We start from the raw sequence: 7311 nt of genomic DNA, 5'->3' as shown, positions 1-7311 counted from the left end.
GCTGTGCGAAGCAGGCGGCCCGAGCCACTTTCCACATGCGCCTACAGCGGCGGGCATTGCTCAAACGGATGGGACCGCAACCTCGACCTCCTGGCTCGGGAACAGGGGGCTGATAGCCTAAAGAGGCCTCGAAGGGATAGCCGGTGGCGGTGGAGGAGTGGGAATTGTGGGCGTACTCGGCCCAAGGGAGATGACGACTCCATGAGGAGGGACTGGTGGCGATCACGCACCTAAGGATGGCCTCGAGCTCCTGGTTCATCCTCTCCATCTGGCCATTAGTCTGGGGATGGAATCCTGAAGAGAGACTGGCCGTGGCGCCGAGGGTGTGGCAGAAAGCCTTCCAAAGCTGGGAAGAGAACTGCGGTCCGCGGTCCGAAACTATGTCCGCCGGGATGCCATGAAGTCTGACTACATGCTGGACCAGTAAATCGGCGGTCTCGCAGGCTGAAGGAAGCTTGGGCAGGGGAATGAAATGAGCCTTGAAAACCGATCCACCACCGTCAGGATGACCGTATTCCCATCAGACGGGGGGAAACCAGTAACAAAATCTACCGCGATGTGCGACCACGGTCGATGAGGCACAGGAAGTGGTCGTAGTAACCCCACGGGTGGTCGATGTTAAGTCTTGTTGCGGGCGCACGTCGTGCATGCCAGCACGTATGCCTGGCGTCCCCTCGAGACGGCCACCAAAATGAGCAGCGGAGCCAACTTATCATCCGACGGATGCCAGGGTGACCGGAGAGACGGGACTCGTGGGCCCACCGCAGGACTTGGGACCGGACAGCCAGAGGAACAAACAGGCGGTTCAGGGGGCCCCCTCCGGGGTCAGGTTGAGTGTGCTGAGCCTCGCGTACCACCCTCTCGATCTCCCAGGTAACCGCACCAAGCATGCATGAGGCGGGTAAGATGGTGTCGGGAGTGGATTCCCCCTCCTCCGGGGCAAACTGACGGGAGAGTGCGTCTGGCTTGGTGTTCTTGTGCCCTGGCCGGAAGGTGATAGTGAACTTAAAACGGGTGAAGAACAACGCCCAGCGGGCCTGGCGGGAATTGAGGCGTCTCGCCGACTGGATATACTCCAGGTTCCGGTGATCGGTCCAGACTATGAAGGGAAGCACCGATCCCTCCAGCCAGTGCCTCCACTCCTCCAAGGCCAACTTGACTGCCAACAGTTCACGGTTGCCAACGTCATAATTCCTCTCCGCCGGGGACAGTCTACGGGAGAAAAAAGCACAAGGATGGAGCTTGGAGTCGGAAGCTGACCGCTGGGAAAGTACAGCTCCGACTCCGGTGTCCGAAGCGTCCACCTCGACGACAAATTGGCGAGTCTCGTCCGGGTGGACCAGGATCGGGGCCGAGACGAACCGCTCCTTGAGGCCACGAAAAGCCCTGTCGGCCTCTGGGGTCCACGAAAACGGCACCTTGGAGGAGGTGAGTCGTGTCAATGGTTCTGCCGCTCGGCTGTAGTCCCGGATGAAACGCCGGTAAAAATTTGCGAACCCCAGAAACTGCTGGAGCTTCTTTCTGGAGGCAGGCACCGGCCAATCCGTTACTGCCTTAACCTTCGCGGGGTCCTTCCTAACTTGACCCTCCTCAATGAAGATTCCCAGGAACTGTACAGAAGTGACGTGGAACTCACATTTCTCCGCCTTAACGAAGAGTTTATTCTCCAACAGTCGTTGCAGGACCAGGCGGACATGGTTAGTGTGCTCCTGGGGATTCGGGGAGAAAATGAGAATGTCGTCAATGTACACAAACACAAAACGGTTAAGGAAATCGCGGAGGACGTCGTTCACCAGGGTCTGGAAAACGGCAGGGCGTTAGTCAACCGAACGGCATTACCAGGTATTCAAAGTGTCCCAGGGGTGTATTAAAGGCCGTCTTCCATTCATCACCCTCACGAATTCGGACCAGGTGATACGCGTTACGGAGGTCCAGCTTAGTGAAAACCTTGGCACCTGCTAAGGACTCACAAACAGAGGAGATTAGTGGTAAAGGATATTTATTCCTGATGGTGATCTGATTCAGACCTCGGTAATCAATGCAGGGACGGAGGCTCTTATCCTTCTTGGAAACAAAAAAGAAACCCGCTCCCACAGGTGAAGATGAAGGGCGTATGATTCCCGCAGCAACTGACTCTGTAATGTACCTCTCCATAGACTCACGTTCTGGCCGGGAGAGATTAAATAGCCGGCTAGTGGGAAGTGGAGCACCCGGGAGCAGGTTGATGGCACAATCATAGGGACGATGAGGAGGAAGTGAAAGGGCCCGCTCCTTGCTGAATGCCTCTCCCAAATCTGCATATTCTCGGGGCACTGCCGCGTCTCTTGAAACGGTGTCCGGTCTGCTGGGCGAAGAAACCTGATGAGGCACAGCAGATCTGAGGCAGCGTGAGTGACAGGCGGAACTCCAGCCGGTGATCCTGCCCCGAGCCCAGTCGATCTGAGGATTATGGGCCCTGAGCCAGGGAAGTCCCAGGACCAAAGGTGTCAGGGGGGACGGAAACACGCAAAAACGGGTCGTCTCACTGTGATTGCCGGACACGTGCAGGGTAATTGGCTGAGTCCAGTGCGTTATCTCCGCCAGTGAACTACCATCCAGTGCGTTCACCCGCAAAGTGCACTCTAGTGCCTCGACAGGAATTCCTTGGCTCTTAATAAACCCAGTGTCCAAAAAGTTCTGTTCAGCCCCAGAATCAATCAGAGCCAACAGTTGCACTGGCCCAGATGACAAATGCAGGGTGACGGGAAACAGTGCTTGAGGCCCAGAATGGGGAATTCTCCTGGTGTTATCGCTCGCCAGCACCCCCACTCTTACTGGCGAGCTCTCTCCTTTGGCCGAAACGAGCAAACGGTCATGCGGTGACCCGTGGTTCCTCTCCCGACGGCGTTCCCGCATACGGTTATCCAACCTGACTGTGAGGGTGATGAGCTCCTCGAAAGAGTCTGGCTCCTCCCGGACGGCGAGTTCATCCCTCAGAAGATCCGACAGACTGCAGCGGTATATTCCCTTCAGCGCCTCACTGTCCCAGCCTGACTCCGTGGCCAGAATCTGGAACTCCACGGAATATTCCGCTACACTGGAGAAACCCTGGCGAAGACTGAGAAGTCGCTGAACAACGTCCCGGGTGTACACCGGGTGATCAAATACCCTCTTGAATTCCTCCACGAAGCGCTCGTAGGCGACCCGAGCTGAGCGTCTGTGGAGCCATGCCTCAGCCCAGACCAGCGCCCTGTCGCGAAGTAACGCCACCATATACGCCACCTTCGCATTGTCCGATGCGTACATGCGGGGCTGCTGACCGAAAACAAATCCACACTGGAGCATGAACCCTCTGCAACCTCCGGATGCTCCACCATAGGGCACGGGTGAAGGAACAAAAGACTCATGGGTGCTGGACAACTCCCCGTCATCCGAGATCGGCTCTGCTCGAGGTGAACGCCGTGTGAACTCCTGTAACAGGCCTCCTATCTCCGTCATCTGGGTCCCGAAAGTTCGCTGGGACGTCAGTAGGTCCTCCAATACCTGGTGGTGTCGGCCGAGGAGGACACCTTGAGAGCTAACCGCCCTCTGCAGATGATCCGCAGAAAGTGAAGCTGCTGCTGCGGCTGGGTCCGTCATTATGGTCAGGTCGTTCTGTTATGCTATGAGCGTTGTGGAGGACCCAAACGCACGCAACACAGTAGCTTCAGTATTCAATTCAGGATCTTATTAACCTGAAGTCACAAAACCAAAAAAACAACAAACAAACAAATCTCAACACGGGGGAACTGGCAGTCTCACTCCAACGTCGGGAGGGCAACTCCACCGAGCCTGTGGAGTCGGGAGGGAAACTCAACCGAGCCTGTACGCTGCTGATGAACAACTGGTCTTACCGGAACGACCTGACAGTGAGCCAGAGAAAGACATGGTCCCTATAACCACTGCTGGTGATTACCCGAACTCAACACAGCTGGTCCAATGGAAGCGGGCGTGGCAGTGGGCGGAAACCGGGGGTGGATACTATAGACAGACAACACCACACAGACAGAAGGGAAACAAGACAGGGAATCACACACTAGGAGCAGACAGGAACCCTAACATTGTGTAGTAGATGACTCCTTGTGCAGTAGATGACTCCTTGTGCAGTAGATGACTCCTTGTGGAGTAGATGACTCCTTGTGTAGTAGATGACTCCTTGAACAGTAGATGATTCCTTGATGTAGTAGATGACTCCTTGAGCAGTATATGTCTCCTTGTGTAGTTGATGAGTCCTAGAGCAGTAGATTACTCCTTGTGCAGTAGATTACTCCTTGTGCAGTAGATGACTCCTTGTGCAGTAGATGACTCCTTGAGCAGTAGATGACTCCTTATGTAGTAGATGACTCCTTGAGCAGTAGATGACTCCTTGAGCAGTAGATGACTCTGTGTGCAGTAGTTGACTCCTTGTGCAGTAGATGACTCCTTATGTAGTAGATGACTCATTGTGCATTAGTTGACTCCTTGTGCGGTAGATGACTCCTTATGTAGTAGATGACTCCTTGAGCAGTAGATGACTCCTTGAGCAGTAGATGACTCCTTATGTAGTAGATGACTCATTGTGCATTAGTTGACTCCTTGTGCGGTAGATGACTCCTTATGTAGTAGATGACTCCTTGTGAAGTAGATGACTCCGTGTGCAGTAGTTGACTCCTTGTGCAGTAGATGACTCCTTGTGGAGAAGATGACTCCTTGTGCAGTAGTTGACTCCTTGTGTAGTTGATGAGTCCTAGAGCAGTAGATTACTCCTTGTGCAGTAGATGACTCCTTGAGCAGTAGATGACTCCTTGAGCAGTAGATGACTCCTTATGTAGTAGATGACTCCTTGTGCAGTAGTTGACTCCTTGTGTAGTTGATGAGTCCTAGAGCAGTAGATTACTCCTTGAGCAGTAGATGACTCCTTGAGCAGTAGATGACTCCTTATGTAGTAGATGACTCAATTCAATTCAATTCAATTCAGTTTATTTGTATAGCCCAATTTCACAAATTACAAATGTGTCTCGGAGTGCTTTACAATCTGTACACATAGACATCCCTGCCCCAAAACCTAACATCGGACCAGGAAAAACTCCCAAATAACCCTTCAGGGGGAAAAAAAAGGGAAGAAACCTTCAGGAGAGCAACAGAGGAGGATCCCTCTCCAGGATGGACAGATGCAATAGATGTCATGTGTACAGAAGGACAGATTTAGAGTTAAAATACATTCAATGAATATGACAGAGTGTATGAATAGTTCATAGTAGGCATATTCCACGATGGAGACCTCCACGATCCATCAGGCAGATGGAGGTAGAGAGGAGGAGTGGGCGGAGTCTCAACAGGACAGTGGCGTAGTCAGGAGCAGGAATTCCACGACCCAGACCTCGATGATCCATCAGGCAGATAGGATCTATGCCATCTCATAGGGTCCGATGACCCCATGAGACGTGAAGTCAAAAGGACTCCGGGGAGAAAGCAGAGTTAGTAACGTGTGATTGAGAGATGAAAATTCATCCTTAAGGAGAGAAAAAAGAGGAGATAGGTACTCAGTGCATCCAGACTCCGTGTGCAGTAGTTGACTCCTTGTGGAGAAGATGACTCCTTGTGCAGTAGTTGACTCCTTGTGCAGTAGATGACTCCTTGAACAGTAGATGACTCCTTGTGCAGTAGATGGCTCCTTGTGCAGTAAATGACTCCTTGTGCAGTAGATGACTCCTTGTGCAGTAGATGACTCCTTGTGGAGTAGTTGACTCCTTGTGCATTAGTTGACTCCTTGTGCAGTAGTTGACTCCTTGTGCAGTAGATGACTCCTTGTGGAGTAGTTGACTCCTTGTGCATTAGTTGACTCCTTGTGCATTAGTTGACTCCTTGTGCAGTAGTTGACTCCTTGTGCAGTAGTTGACTCCTTGTGCAGTAGATGACTCCTTGTGGAGTAGATGACTCCTTGTGCATTAGTTGACTCCTTGTGCAGTAGATGACTCCTTGTGCAGTAGATGACTCCTTGTGTAGTAGATGACTCCTTGTGGAGTAGATGACTCCTTGTGCAGTAGATGACTCCTTGTGTAGTAGATGACTCCTTGTGTAGTAGATGACTCCTTGTGAAGTAGATGACTCCTTGTGCAGTAGATGACTCCTTGTGTAGTAGATGACTCCTTGTGCAGTAGATGACTCCTTGTGCAGTAGATGACTCCTTGTGGAGTAGATGACTCCTTGTGCAGTAGATGACTCCTTGTGCAGTAGATGACTCCTTGTGAAGTAGATGACTCCTTGTGCAGTAGATGACTCCTTGTGTAGTAGATGACTCCTTGTGCAGTAGATGACTCCTTGTGTAGTAGATGACTCCTTGTGAAGTAGATGACTCCTTGTGTAGTAGATGACTCCTTGTGTAGTAGATGACTCCTTGTGCAGTAGATGACTCCTTGTGCAGTAGATGACTCCTTGTGTAGTAGATGACTCCTTGTGTAGTAGATGGCTCCTTGTGTAGTAGATGACTCCTTGTGCAGTAGATGACTCCTTGTGGAGTAGTTGACTCCTTGTGCATTAGTTGACTCCTTGTGCAGTAGTTGACTCCTTGTGTAGTAGATGACTCCTTGTGCAGTAGATGACTCCTTGTGTAGTAGATGACTCCTTGTGCAGTGGATGACTCCTTGTGCAGTAGATGACTCCTTGTGGAGTAGATGACTCCTTGTGCAGTAGATGACTCCTTGTGCATTAGTTGACTCCTTGTGCATTAGTTGACTCCTTGTGCAGTAGATGACTCCTTGTGGAGTAGATGACTCCTTGTGCAGTAGATGACTCCTTGTGCATTAGTTGACTCCTTGTGCAGTAGATGACTCCTTGTGGAGTAGATGACTCCTTGTGCAGTAGATGACTCCTTGTGCAGTAGATGACTCCTTGTGCAGTAGTTGACTCCTTGTGCAGTAGATGACTCCTTGTGCAGTAGATGACTCCTTGTGCAGTAGTTGACTCCTTGTGAAGACGTGCACTGCAGTCAGATGGAGACCTTTTCTATCCATCGGGTTTCTACGTCCTCCACTTTGCCAACTCCTGAACGTATATCCTCGAGCTCCAACAGGAGCAGCCTTTCAGCATGTGAGACCTCGGAGCTCTCCATTAACTTGACATGTGAATCATTCAGGAGTCCGGCCACGTTTCCATGGGGGTGCACCTCGTCTCGGTCCAGCATTGTCCCGATGACCTATATCATGGTCTCTGCCTTTATGTTTACGGTGAACATGAATCTGTCGCAGTTGGTTCACCCACCACCAACATATGCCCCCAATACGTCGTATCGCATGTGACTCCAATGTGATTGGG

The sequence above is a fragment of the Pseudoliparis swirei genome, chromosome 19 (assembly GCF_029220125.1).
Source record: "Pseudoliparis swirei isolate HS2019 ecotype Mariana Trench chromosome 19, NWPU_hadal_v1, whole genome shotgun sequence".
Taxonomy (NCBI): Eukaryota; Metazoa; Chordata; class Actinopteri; order Perciformes; family Liparidae; genus Pseudoliparis; species Pseudoliparis swirei.
Note: the sequence above shows the minus strand (reverse complement) of the source record.